Source organism: Tursiops truncatus, chromosome 3, assembly GCF_011762595.2.
Source record: "Tursiops truncatus isolate mTurTru1 chromosome 3, mTurTru1.mat.Y, whole genome shotgun sequence".
NCBI classification, from domain to species: domain Eukaryota; kingdom Metazoa; phylum Chordata; class Mammalia; order Artiodactyla; family Delphinidae; genus Tursiops; species Tursiops truncatus.
In genome coordinates, this window is record NC_047036.1 from 72,903,522 (window position 1) to 72,918,155 (window position 14,634).

Genomic DNA, 14,634 nt, shown 5'->3' on the forward strand with positions numbered 1-14,634 from the left:
AAAATTGAGCTATTTGTAATGAGGTGGGTAGACCTAGAGTCTGTCATACAGAGTGAAGTAAGTCAGAAAGAGAAAGACAAATACCATATGCTAACACATATATATGGAATTTAAGAAAAAAAAATGTCATGAAGAACCTAGGGGTAAGACAGGAATAAAGACACAGACCTACTAGAGAATGGACTTGAGGATATGGGGAGGGGGAAGGGTAAGCTGTGACAAAGCGAGAGAGAGGCATGGACATATATACACTGCCAAACATAAGGTAGCTAGCTAGTGGGAAGCAGCCGCATAGCACAGGGAGATAGATCAGCTCGGTGCTTTGTGACCACCTAGAGGGGTGAGATAGGGAGGGTGGGAGGGAGGGAGAGGCAAGAGGGAAGAGATATGGGAACATATGTATATGTATAACTGATTCACTTTGTTATGAAGCAGAAACTAACACACCATTGTAAAGCAATTATACTCCAATAAAGATGTTAAAAAAAAAAAAAATAGAACTCAGGCCCACCGGACCTACTGAATCAGAATCTGCACTTTTACAATCTCCCCAGTGTACCCATGAATAATTGAAAGGTACATTCCTACCTCGACGTGTCTTTTCTGTCTGAGAAATACACACATTTTATCCAATTTGATATAAATAGAAAACGCAAAAATGCAAAAAAAAAAAAAGTCAGTAAGCAAATGGCTCACCTTCTAGACCTAAATTAACTTTTGAATGCTGTTTTGTTTGCCTGCTACAAAGATTTTTGGGACCTTGGCGCCATCTTCTGGTCAAATACCAACTTTTTGGACTTCCTTTTGTGACTTTTCAAGAACTACTGTGATTATACTTTCTAATAAGTACCATTAAGTAAATAAGTAAAAGTCTTTCAAATATAAATTTCAAGAACTTATGCACATAAAACAAAGACATATTTCTGTACGATATAAGCTACCTATATTTATATGACCGAGTTTCAATCATGAGTGAGTTTTTTAATATTTGTATTTGATTTATTTTTCAGAACCTTACACAGAAAACTGCCACCTTTTTCTTAATATAAAGAAGACTCTTTTCCAAAAAGAATTCAAATTTGTCTGTGTTCGATAAGATTTAAGTTTATTTTATGACATTTCTGTAAAAGCTTGAGCTAGGGGTGGTGTGTGTGTGTGTGTGTGTGTTTTATTTCAGAAATTATTTTTAAAATACAAGAAAGAGAAGGGGCGGGGGCTGCAAATAACTTTGTTAATTGTCTGCATTGTATTCAGCCTTGTGCTAGATGCTTTCAGGAGATGGTCTCATTTACTTCCCACCCTTACCCCTCAGGTTAGGCAGTGTTGCCTCAGTTTTATTGCTCAAGAAGTAAGTCTAAAAGGTTAAGGACATAAATGCTAATGTTTTGGGAGAAAGCAACTTTATTTTAATAGAATGATTACAATTGCTCATTTATTAAGCTGTGCCAGAAAAACTGAATTGACAGATTTTTTTGGTCTTTTTTCTTTTGTAGGGACTGATTTTTGTCATTGTTAATTAGATTAGGTAGATATTTGATTTAATTCTATTTTCAGGATAATGAAAGGCACAGGGTTGTTTGTGTTCTTCCCTATTACACTTTTGTTCACTGCTGTCTCCAGTATCTAAAGGGAGTGGCAACATTAAGTGTAAAGTAGGCATTCAATTTCTATTTCAAAAGAAAGAGAAAAAGAATGTGAGACATATATATAATAATATTATTATTTTATATATTGCTATCAATATTTTATATATATATATCAATAGAAAGAGAGAGAGAAAGAGAAAGGAAAAGAAGGGAAGGCAGGAAGAGAGAGGAGATAATCCTCTACTTGGCATATAAAAGGCTTCAGTAAAAAAATAAAAAAAGATACAGTAAGAAGTTTCACCCATGGCATTGGGGTGTTGTGGACTTGGGGTGGTGGAAGATTAGCACTTATTGGAATTTGCTATATGCCATGCACTGTTAAGCACATTATACCCATAATTTCATTAGTCCTAAAACCAACCAAGTGAGCTATTTATTATTATTTCCATTTTTACAAATGAGAAAATTGTACTTAGTGTGGTTAAGTAATTTACCCAAGGTCACACAGCTCACAAGTGGCACAGTCAAGATGTAAATCTATATCTGTCTGACTTATAGACATATTTTTTAATGGGCTGTTTACCTATTCATTTAGCAAACATTTACTGAATCTATATCACTATATCTATATTACTATATCACTCTTGTCAGATAATCTCATTTCTTCTCATACCTTGCAATATCACATGTAAGGTAAATACTCCTGAAGTATTTCTTCATATACCCAGATGCCTTTTTGACATTCCTTACTCTGCCATCTGTACATACTTTCACCTAATATGTAAGATCAAATTCTAGATTTTAGCCCCCAATTTGTCTTTTCCTGGGTCTCCATTTCCTCTGCAGATTATACAACTATCGATATAGTTAATAAAATCATAAAATTGGGAGTCATCCTTAACTCTTTTCTTTTTTAAAAACTCTCAAATCCTAATCTCATGTTTTACAAGACTTTATAAGGCCTGTCCACTACCCCCATCTCTACCTTCATTTCTCTCCTGCTTCTTATCTGCTAGTCACGTGGGCATTCTGGAAGTTTTGAGAACAAATCAAGCTCTTTCTTTTTTTTTATTACATTAAAATTTTTTTTAAATTTTATTTATTTATTTTTTGGCTGTGTTGGGTCTTTGTTGCTGTGCATGGACTTTCTCTAGTTGCGTCGAGCGGGGGCTACTCTTCATTGTGGTGCGCGAGCTTCTCATTGCAGTGGCTTCTCTTGTTGCAGAGCATGGGCTTTAGGCTCACGGGCTTCAGTAGTTGTGGCACGCGGGCTCAGTCGTTGTGGTGCACGGGCTTAGTTGCTCCACAGCATGTGGGATCCTCCCAGACCAGGGATCGAACCTGTGTCCCCTGAGTTGGTGGGCAGATTCTTAACCACTGTACCACCAGGGAAGTCCCAAGCTCTTTCTTACAAAAGGATTCTGCATTTGCTATCATCTTCCTGGAATGCTTCCTTCATCTTTTCTCTCAGGTCTCAGCTTAAATGAAACCTCCTCAGAGAAATTTGGTCCTGACAAACCATAATTAAAAAAAAAAAAAATTTCTAACTAGGTCCTTGGTTATTCTATCATAGCACTCTACTCATTTTCTTCCTAGTACTTGGAATGGTGTAGAATTAATTTACTTTGTTTACTTGTTAAATGTGTCTCCACAATAGACTGTAAACTCTTTGATACATTAAATCTGGTTCTTTGCTGCAAACCTGTGACCTAGCACTGGGCTTGGTACCTAGAAGGTATTGGATGAATATTCGCTTAGTCAACAAATAAATAATTTTTGGTAGAACTTCTTGAATCCTGTCTGTGCATTCAGAATGTTTCTTTAAGACCCATAATGATATCCATTTTATGAACAGGAACACTTTTGTGTCTACCAGGATTTTGTCTTCAGCCTCTTCTATTTTCTCTCACAGCTCTCCATGGATTAGAGTCTCCTAACCTAACCCATTATCCCAGACATTTCTTTTAATTTTAGGCTGCTATTACTGTGAGTCTTCTGAATACAATACAGGTAACTTAAACATACTTTTTTCAAAGCCAAACTGTTATTTTCTCCCCAAACTTTGTTCTTTCTGTATACCAAGATCAGAGTCCACACAATTCACCCAGTCCGCCAAGCTAGCAATGTGAGTCCTCTGGACTACTGCTCTACTTCATCCCACATCTGATCAAGGAAGTCCAGCCCACTTTAGCTCAGATATGTCTCTCAGTCTGATTGCTTATTTCACCTTTGCTGCCTGTGCTTTAGCACATGTCACACTCCATCTCAGAGACCTTTTATCTCTTTATTGTCTGCAGGATAAATTCTAAACGTCTTCCCATAGCGTGCCATGCCATGCTTACCCTTTAAGAATTAGCTCACATATTATCTGTGTGAAGCTCCTTAGTGAATTTCCCTTCTGATATCCTATACTGCATTGTGCACACATTTAATTGAGCACTTATCATGTTGAATTGTTGTGATCTGTCCATTAAATTTTGGACTTTTAAAAGACAGTGTCTGATCATCTCCAGCATCTAGCAAGGTGCTTTTTGCATAGTTTCAGTTGGTGTTTAATGTCTGTTTTCAAAATGAATGATGATCAGTGAGGTCAGATGGGTTCCCCAAGGTAACATGCCTCTCTGTGGAAGATTGAGTTTAGGTTCTCTGATGCTTTTGCCTGCTGTAGTGTTGGCATAAGAGGCACTTTGAGGAGAAGACTTTACACCCTTCTGTAATCTACAGCCTTTCTTCCATATTTATCAATCCCACATAAATTTACAGTGTAAAGGAAAATAACATGGTTATCTTGCAAACATAGGCCAAGACTAGCCCCACCTTCCAACCAGTTCACCTAAGTCCCCTTCTATAAAAATCACATTCCATACTTGCTTATTTAGATTGCATTACGTAGACTTCATAGCTGATTTAAATATGCAGATTAGCACAATGCACTTATGACTGATGAAAAACTGTCTGTGATTTACTAATTCATGTATTTTTTTAGTAGTCATCAGACATGAGATTACTCTGACAAAAGAACAGGTTAATGACAAGTCTGAGGTCAATTTGTATCACTTGGATTTTCATGTACACGTTCACTACATTTAATAACTCATTAGTAACTCCAGCATAGATCAGTAGACTAAAATGGAAATACACTGTTTTTCAAAACACTAGGGCAGTTTTTGTGTTAGATTGGTTATTAAATACTATCACATGAAATTCTTGCAAATTGAATGTTATCTCACATGGGATTTTATAAATGTTTGTTAAATAACTTCATAGTCTGAAACAGGGGCTGGCAAACTGGCCACTGGGCCAAATACAACCCACCTCCTGTTTTTGTATGATTGCACACTAAGAATAGTTTTTGCATTTTTTGTGGCCTCTGTTGTGGCCTCTCCCGTTGCGGAGCACAGGCTCCAGACGTGCAGGCTCAGCGGCCATGGTTCACGGGCCCAGCCGCTCTGCGGCATGTGGGATCCTCCCGGACCGGGGCATGAACCCATGTCCCCTGCATTGGCAGGCGGGCTCTCAACCACTGTGCCACCAGGAAAGCCCAGTTTTTGCATTTTTAGGTGGTTGAAAAAAATTGCAAGAAGAATGATATTTTTTAACACTTGAAAATTACATGAAATTCACATTTCAGTGTTCCTAAAGTTTTATTGAGACTCAGCCATGCTCATTTGTCTATGTATTGTCTATGGCTACTTTTGTGCTACAACTGCCCAGTTGAGCAGCTACAACAGGGATTGTAATGGCCCACAAAGCCTAGAAGTTTACTCTTTGGACCTTTACAGAAAACCTTTGCCTACCCTTGGTCTGAAATATAGCAGAGACTGTCCAAATCCCATCAGGTCCCACCCACCCCTGTAGTACAAAGTCCTTGTCACTGTTTGAGGGCTTTCTCTGGGCCTGAGCCCCCTTGCCTGGGTTCTCAGCAGGTTGGAAACAGCCACAAATCAACACCTTTGGGGAATAGCTTTGCATCAGTGACTATTAATGGATAGATACCCAGGCTCCCTTGTCCCTCGACTGGGCATGTTCAATACTGACTGTCAGAGTCCTCTTTGGTTGCCCACAGTGTTAACTGCCTCAGTAAAACACCCTTCACTGACTTCTGCTCCACCACACTGTTTCCTGTGTTCTCCTTCCAGATCAACTAGTTGTACTAGAATCCTTGTTGTAGAGTGTGCTTCTGGGGGGAATCCAAACTAAGACAAATGTGAATTATTTGTGTATATATATTATTTAGGGTGTCACTTTGATATGTAAGCTACTCAGGTGTGATGAAAAATTTCTAACCAAACATTTGGGCCATTTTTTTTTCTTACTACTAAAGGAACTGCAGGTTTTATTAATTGATAGTTTTATTCTGTATGACATATATCGGCCAAATTTATCCTGAAAGATGCAGTTTGATAATTTTCTCATATTTTTGAACATAATGCCTGTTCCAGGAGAGTGATTCTTGAAGTATTGAATTAATCTTTCATATTACAAAATCTTCCTTTTATCTTTTGTAAAATTTATATTTTCTCCTTTTATACTAATAAAACTTTTCTGCTTCCTCTTCAGAGAACTTCAGTCCAATTTTATTTTGCATCAATAATAGATGGAAGCAAACTCAGTATAAGAGGTGGCCAAGATAATTTTTTTCCATATGATAATTAGCTATAGGTTCAGAATGTTTAAAAAGAAATATTTCATAACTCTATGGAAGATGTCCATATTTTGTTCTTTGTATACACCTCATATTTTTTTCCCTAGTTGTTAGTTAAAATTAATTAAATGTGTCAGACCTAAACCCCTGCCATTTATCCTTTAAGATTCTGTGGGTGTCTATTGCTTGAATAAAACTTTACCACTTAAGTTACATTGCCTGTTTTTATTTTCATTTGCTTAATGAACATAATATTTGATGCTCCTAAACTGTTTCAAGGAATAGAACACATGTTTAAGAGACTTAATGAAAAAACTCTGGGACTTTCCTGGTGGCACAGTGGTTAAGAACAGGGGTTCAAGCCCTGGTCGGGGAAGATCCTACATGCCGTGGAGCAGCTAAGCCTGTGCACCACAACTACTGAGCCTGTGCTCTAGAGCCCACAAGCCACAACTACTGAGCCTGCGTACCACAACTACTGAAGCCCACACACCTAGAACCCGTGCTCCGCAACAAGAGAAGCCAGGGCAATGAGAAGCCCGTGCACCCCAACGAGGAGTAGCCCCCGCTCGGCACAACTAGAGAAAGCCCATGCACAGCAATGAAGACCCAACACAGCCCAAAATAACAAAAAAAAAACAAACAAACAAACCCTGAGGAATAAAGTATTCTGTTTGTTTTCACCACATTAATGTTTTATTGTTTAAACAATTATACTGCCTCAAATTACTTTGATATTTTCCAGTTTTTACCTCTTTTTTAGTGTATATGTTAATGTAGTATATTGTTTAACAATTTTAGAGACATGGTTATATGAAAAAAAAGTTGAATTACGTTTAAAATACATTTTAAAGTTGCATTTAAAATACTACTATTTGTGTAAAAAAAGATACATATATTTGTATATGCGGAGGATATATTTAGAACAATACAGGGGAAACTAGTGGCCACATTTTTCTTTGAGGATGGGAACGGGAGACCAGAATCAGAGGTGAAAGGGAGACATACTTTTCACTGTACACTTTTTACACTATTTGTGGGGTTTTTTTTTGACTGTTTATATGAATAACTTTAAAAAGGAAGTTAAAAAGAAATAAAAGAAAGAAGGAAGAAGGCAAACAAGGAGACTCTGGTGTTAGAGGGATCCAGGTTTGAATACCAGTTAAGCCACTTACTGACCACATGATTTTATTCACATCACTTAATCTCTCTGCTCTTATTTATAAAGTGCAGATAATACAATTATAATACATTCATAAAAGCACTTTGCACACTGCCTGGTACCTAGTAAGTCTCCAATAAATGGTATGTGACCATATGCATTATTAATATTTAAAGTAATCTTCTGCCCTGACTTCTACACAGAGTAGGTTTTTGTTTATCCACTCACTCAGCACATGTTTTCTGAGCATTGTCTTATTGACAGGTACAATAAGTAGCCTGGGAAGTCACACTGCATCACTTCTGCTCTACTCTGTTGGTCAAAGGAGTCATAAGATTTGAGGGGAGAGGCTGTAGACCACGTTTCAATGGGGGGAGTATAAAGAATTTGCTGTCATCTTCAGTCTACCTCAGTCTGCTTTTTGGTTGCAGATTATTTATATCCCTCTCACTTGCAAAATATACGTACCCCTTCCAAGGTTTTCTAAAATGTCATTCTACTACAGCATCAGCTCATAATCCAGGAGCTCTTTATCTAAATCAGATCCAGATGTGGCTGAGGTTCCTCACGTTTGGTAACTTGGGTACAGTTCCTTGAGTTCAGATCCAGTTGCTCTGAAGACCTGTTCATTAAAGAGACTGATTATCTGTCCTCTTCCACACTGTTAACCCTCCCCACCCCCGAGCATACCTTGGTGAGACAGAGAGAGGATCACTGCAGAAGATGTTCCATTAAAAAGGGGGAGAACAAGGGCTTCCCTGGTAGTGCAGTGGTTGAGAATCCACCTGCCAATGCAGGGGATGTGGGTTCGAGCCCTGGTCCGGGAAGGTCTCACATGCCACGGAGCAACCAAGCCCGTGTGCCACAACTACTGAGCCTGTGCTCTAGAACCCGTGAGCCACAACTACTGAAGCCTGTGCACCTAGAGGCCATGCCCCACAACAAGAGAAGCCACCACAGTGAAAAACCCACACACTGCAACAAAGAGGAGCCCTTGCTCACTGCAACTAGAGAAAAAGCCCACGTGCAGCAACAAAGACCCAATGCATCCAAAAATAAATTAAAAAAAAAAAAGTTAAAAAAAAAGGTGGGGGGAGAACAGAAGGCTTATACCCCTTAGTGATTATGGTAAGCAGAAAAAGGGCCCCCAAAGGTGTCTATGTCCTAATCTCCAGAATCTGTGAATATGTTACTTTACATGGCAAAAGGGACTTTGCAGGTGTGATTAAGGTTAAAGGACCTGAAATGGGAAGATTATTCTGGATTTTCCAGGTCACTTGAGCCACCTGAGTCCTTAGAAGTGGAAGAGGAAGAAGAGTGAGTCAGAGAAAGGCTGCTGCTGGCTATGAAGGTGGAGAATGGAGGCTATGAGCTAAGGAATGTGATGACCTCCAGAAATGGAAGGAAATGGCCATCCTTTTACAGTTGGAAATGGCCATCCTTTTACAGCTGGCAAGAAAATAGGAAACTCATTCCTATAATCTCAAGCTATTGAATTTTGCCAAACACCAGAATGAGCAGGAAACAGATTCTGTCTTAGAGCCTCCAGAGAGCCCTGCCAACATTTGGTTTTAGTCTGGTGAAAATTGCACCTGATTTCTGATCTAGAGAACTATAAGATCATAAATTTGTGTTGTTTCAGTTCAGTAAATTTGTGGTAATTTGTTATGGCAGCAGTGGAAAATGAGTCCCCTGATCAATAGCAATTCTGAAATCCAACTGGGCACAGGCTGCCAGTTCCTTGATCAGGCCCTGGCTCTGCCCTGGTTATACGTCTCTGTGCTCTTGGCTCCACACTCTAAGATCTTTGGTTCTGCCCTCTGTATCATCCTTCCTTTTCCATGGCCCATGTGGTAGTTGGGCAGACTAAACCTGCTTTCCACCCTCTGTAGAACATTGGTGGCACTATGGCTCTTCTTCCTTGTCCCCTTTAGTCTAAGTCAATGGTGCTCCTGTTAGTACAATTTTCTTAAAAGTTTTGTGGGTTTTCTATGAATCTTATTGGTGTTTACTGCATTAGATAAATTCATTCCCTCTGAATTAAATCACAGCAAATATTCTTGTCTGCTCTTGCCTGCCAGCTCATTACAAATACAGTGTAATGCAGTTGTTCTTACTTTTTAATGCACATCAGAATCACGTGGGACTGATGCCTGGGCCTTATATGCAGAAATCCTAATTAATTTGTCTGGGGTGTGGTCTGGACAGTAGGAGTTTTAAAAGTTCCCCAGGTGATTCTAACAAGGATCCAAGATTGAGAACAGCTGCCTTTAAACAACATTTTACTATTGCTTGTAGTCAGAGTTTCAAAACATTTATTTTGTCTTGAACTCCTAAACTTCTTTTTTCTATAGGAATTTCCTAAAGGATTAAATGAGTGATAAAGCAGTATTTTTAGGTCTCCACGTTGTAGTAAACTGTTAAATTCAGAGTAACAAAAGCTATAGTTAGCTTTTCAATTTTATAAAATGATTTTGACACAAACCAGAAATTTTACAGCCATCCTAAGAATAGTGTGAATAGATGCTTTCAATTAACTCTATGGAATTATTGTTTCTATTTCATGGTTTTTAAATCTAGCTTCTATATTAGGCACTTTGGAAATGATGATCAATTCTTCAGTACTGTTTAGGATAGAACATTACATTTTACATTTTAATAAGATTTATAAGTTACATTTTATAACTTTACATTTTATAAGAATGAAATACAGTGAATAGGAAGACTTCCCCCTACTGCCTGCAAATTAATGTATCCAGAGTTGCCCACGTTGCTATGTGTGGCTTTAAATATAGGATATTCTAGTTCATTACATGCACTCTTTGTGAGCAATGTCTTTTTAAAACTGATTTTGGTTTGCGTTAGAAGGAATGCTTTTCTTGTTTGGCAGCTGGGTATGAATTTAATTATTGAAAATAAATATGATCTAATGTTACATTGAGCTTTCTGAATAACAGGATAATTTGGTCAGCACTGCTATCTAAAAAGGCCTGGAAGAAAGCCAAATCACAAGAAGCAACTGCTCTGGTGAGGAGGAAATTATTGGCAAATTCATGTGATTTACTCCATTTAACATACATTTTAAAAGCAGGTGTAGACATATATATGGAGTCTAAAAAAAAAATGGTTATGAAGAACCTAGGGGCAGGACAGGAATAAAGATGCAGACATAGAGAATGGACTTGAGGACATGGGAAGGGGGAAGGGTAAGCTGGGACGAAGTGAGAGAGTGGCATGGACTTATATATACTACCAAATGTAAAATAGATAGCTAGTGGGAAGCAGCCGCATAGCACAGGGAGATCAGGTCTGTGGTTTGTGACCACCTAGAGGGGTGGGATAGGGAGGGTGGGAGGGAGGGAGATGCAAGAGGGAGGAGATATGGGGATATTTGTATATGTATAGCTGATTCACTTTGTTATACAGCAGAAACTAACACACCATTGTAAAGCAGTTATACTCCAATAAAGATGTTAAAAAAAAAGCGGGTGTAGATTTGCTTGATACTCTAATGCTTCTGTATCTTGTGACTTGGTTACAGAGAAATGTTATAGAAAGGAAATGGCTGCTGATGTGTGTTCTCCATTTAACACGTGGTTTCACAACCAAAGCTATTGTCCCTGTGTAGAACTGCTGTCTACAGTGGCAGCTGGATTTGAAGGTGCAAGACCAGGAGCATTTGCAATGTGAACGTGTTCTTGGCACTGAAACTACATAGGCAGAGGAGAGAAACAAGGTTTGAAATGCGTAGAACCAGAAACCAGTCATATATGAAAGAAACTTAATGAGAAGAGTTGTCAAATTTGAAGAAAAAAAAAAACTAAAAATTTACTCAACATTCTGTATTAGGTGTTGTAAAAGAAACGTTTAGAATCTATTTGTAATAAAAAGCAAAAATCTGCCAACCATGCTAGAAGAAAGATTGAATTACTTTTCTATTCTCTCTGTAGAAAATATGAGCTAATTGTTGTCATTTAAAGACATGGTCAATGAGTGTACAGATTAAAATATGTAGTAAACAGTCTTAAAAATCTGTCAGATATGTCAGCTTTAAAAAAATGAGTAATTCATTGTTATTTATTTTCTCATTCTAAATAAATATTCACTTTTGTGCCAATTTAAAAAAATTGAAAAAAAATTGTAAGTCTGTGTATTAAGCAACCGTGGGTCTGCCCCTGCCTTTTTTTTTTTTTTTTTTGCGGTACGCGGGCTTCTCCCTGTTGTGGCCTCTCCCGTTGCGGAGCACAGGCTCCGGACGCGCAGGCTCAGCGGCCGTGGCTCACGGGCCCAGCCGCTCCGAGGCATGTGGGATCCTCCCAGACCGGGCACGAACCCTCGTCCCCTGCATCGGCAGGCGGACTGTCAACCACTGCGCCACCAGGGAAGCCCATGCCCCTGCCATTTTGATTGAAGAAATTCACCTTAACAGACTTTTCCTTATCTCCTTCTGGATCATGACTTACTTCTTATACTTTCCTATGCCTTCACTCCTGCCTTTAAATCTGTGCTTTTACTGATGACTGGATCACTTCAGGGCTAAATGTCTGAGTCTATAGTATTTACTGCTTGTGTTTTTCATCCCAATAGCACAAGACCCCCTTCCTTGGTAATGGCTATTCATACACTAATTTACCAAGGGTACCTGTAGGTATTTTAACAGAGTTGATCCAGAGAGACCAGGCCTTAAACTTCTGTGGCTATTGGTGTGGGAATGTGAGGGCAATGTGAACAGTTACAGAAAGGGAAAAGCACCGTGGAGGTTTTTAGCAACTCGTTAAGTCATAACATTTTCTCTTCCTGTGTTTGTCTCTGTCTGGGAGCTAGTTTGTTGAAGAGGGATTGATTGATCCAGAACATTGAGATGGAAACCTTCAGAAACTGGGAGGGAGAGAGGGAGGAAGAAGGGGAGGGGGTGGGGAGAAAGGAGGGCAAGGTAGGAAGTAAGGGAGGGAGAGGAAAGGAGAGATTTTGATTTGTAGATTTGTAGTTGGGCAAAATAAATATTAGCTCTGGGGCTGGTGATGGGGACACCTGCAAACTTCCTTGGGCATAGTACACGATAATAAGGCTTTTCTGCTGATCCTGTTGGTTAACCTACCTTAGTAGGTGACTTACTTCACTGGAATATAAAAGGCTATTCCTAATACTTACTAACTGAGGTTAACAAGCTGGCAGGGTGAATGATGCGCAGTTACATAAATGATGAAATCAGTTTAGATTGTGGCTTATAAAGCTTTTGAAAACTGATGTACCAGTTCCTTGATGGATAAAGAAAAGCAGAAACTGCAAGTAAAAAATCTCCCAGGTGTTAGAAAAAAGTTAAAGAAATTTAATTTCTAATATAGAAGGAGGATGGAAAAGTAAATGAAAGCTGTATTGATGTTTTAAAATTTAAGCTGAAAAAAGTTATGTTAATTCTGAGATCTAATTGTATTACCTGGCTCTAGGCAATTTTGAAATTGTGACTGATGGGGATTGGGAGAATATATTTTTTATAAACTTTATGCCAACAAAGTACAAGTGATACAAATAATAAATGCAGAATAAGTAATTTTCATTGTGGGAAATTACTGTTTTGGCAAATAGACAGAACTTTGCATATTTCTTGTGTAGTGATATCAGTAAACAGTGCTATTGAAAGTGATTTTAAAATTCTTTTACCAAGTCATGTTATTAAGTCACGTTGGTAATGATGTAGATTGTCTCTGTGGAAACCATCTGGTCTGGGGGTTGAGAGTTCAGTAGGGTAAAGTTATTGTTGCAAAACTCCTGTGCTTACTTGCTGTCCAGCTCCTTGTTAGCCATGTGCCATAGTGCACTGCAGGTACAAACTCTGACCTAGTTACGGAGCAAACTCTATACTTCTGTAATTCGAATTTGCCATGCACTGTTTTCTCTTGCCCCTAATTTTCTTATTAAGTTCTGTTGGTATGTTGCAAAAGTCTGTTTTTATGTTAGCCTCTGTTCTTTGACCTTTTTCATCTGTGAAATGGCATTGTCACCTACTGACATTGGATAGGTGTTATGGAGAGTTTTATTTTGCAAGGCATTTTCAGACTTTTTTTTTGTGAAGGAGCCCAAGAATATACAATTAACTCATTTATTAAGAGACTATCATGGGAAGGACTTGATTGTACAAAATAATATGTGTATCACTGAGGTGTTTTTGGCTTCAAGGAGAGAAGACTGTCCCTTACTGAGCTTAGGCCAAAAAAGGGAAAGAACTGGTTCAGAAGAAGAGGAAGAGTTGAAAATTCAGGGCCTTGGGAAGGTCAACAAGCAGAGTGGCTCCAGGGATCTCTATGGTAAGAACTCATGGAGAATCTCTTTAGGGCACTAGACTTGAAATGCCTCAGCTCCAAATTCCTTCTGTCCTGTGTGACTGCTCAGATTTCAGATCCTAAGAGAGCGAGGCTGATTGAATGCTTGGTCCGGAAGTCTCGCCTGGGCCAACTGCAGTGGGAAGGATCTTAGGATGCCATAGTCTTGGTCACGTGCTCACCCTTTGCTTAGCAGACCCACAAGGACTCCATGGAATAGAAACCCTTAGAGAAAATGGGGTACTGTTGTCAAAACAGATATCCATTACAAGTCCATTGGGCTACACTGTCCAGACTTGAGTAAATCTCAAAAGAATCAGGTAGTAGGGTAAAATAATTTACTTACTATGTTAGTTTGCTCAAGCTGCCATAACAAGTACCACAGACTGGCTTAAACCACAGATATTAATTTTGCTTACAGTCCTGGAGGCTGGAAGTCCAAGTAAGGCCTTTTCTTGGCTTGTAGATGGCTGTTATCCTCCAGTGCTTCACATGGTGTTGCTTCTGTGTGCGTTTGGGTCCTAATCTCTTCTTATAAGGACACCAGTCATATTGGATCAGGACCCACCTGCATGACCTCATTTTTTTCTTAATGACCACTTTAAAGACCCTATCTCCAAATAGAATCATATTCTGAAGTACTGGGGGTTAGGACTTCAATGTATGAATTTTGGGGGAACATAATTCAAGCCATAATACCTGCCTAGTAAGTTGTAGGTTAAATGACAGTGTATTTAAGTGGCCAGCATAGTCTTCAATCAATGGTAGCTAAAATATTGTTACACAGCTCAGAATATTTGTGTTGACCATAACGTGCCAGGTTATTCACTGGGTACTCTGATACAAAGATGGCTAAATTATGGCTCTTGCTTTTGGGAAGCTCTGTTATACATATTTTGTGTGAATTATGTTAATAGACAT

The 14,634-nt window shown here is 38.8% G+C and overlaps 1 long non-coding RNA gene across 1 annotated transcript in view; it reads left to right on the forward strand.

Moving 5' to 3' along the window:
- The window catches only part of LOC109549093 (uncharacterized), a 50,655-nt gene extending 39,945 nt beyond the window's left edge, over positions 1–10,710 (forward strand). Inside the window, exon 4 of the long non-coding RNA XR_002175284.3 lies at positions 1,011–10,710. This is a non-coding gene — a long non-coding RNA (uncharacterized lncRNA). The remainder of the gene's footprint in view (positions 1–1,010) is intronic.
- The last annotated feature ends 3,924 nt before the right edge of the window (positions 10,711–14,634 follow it).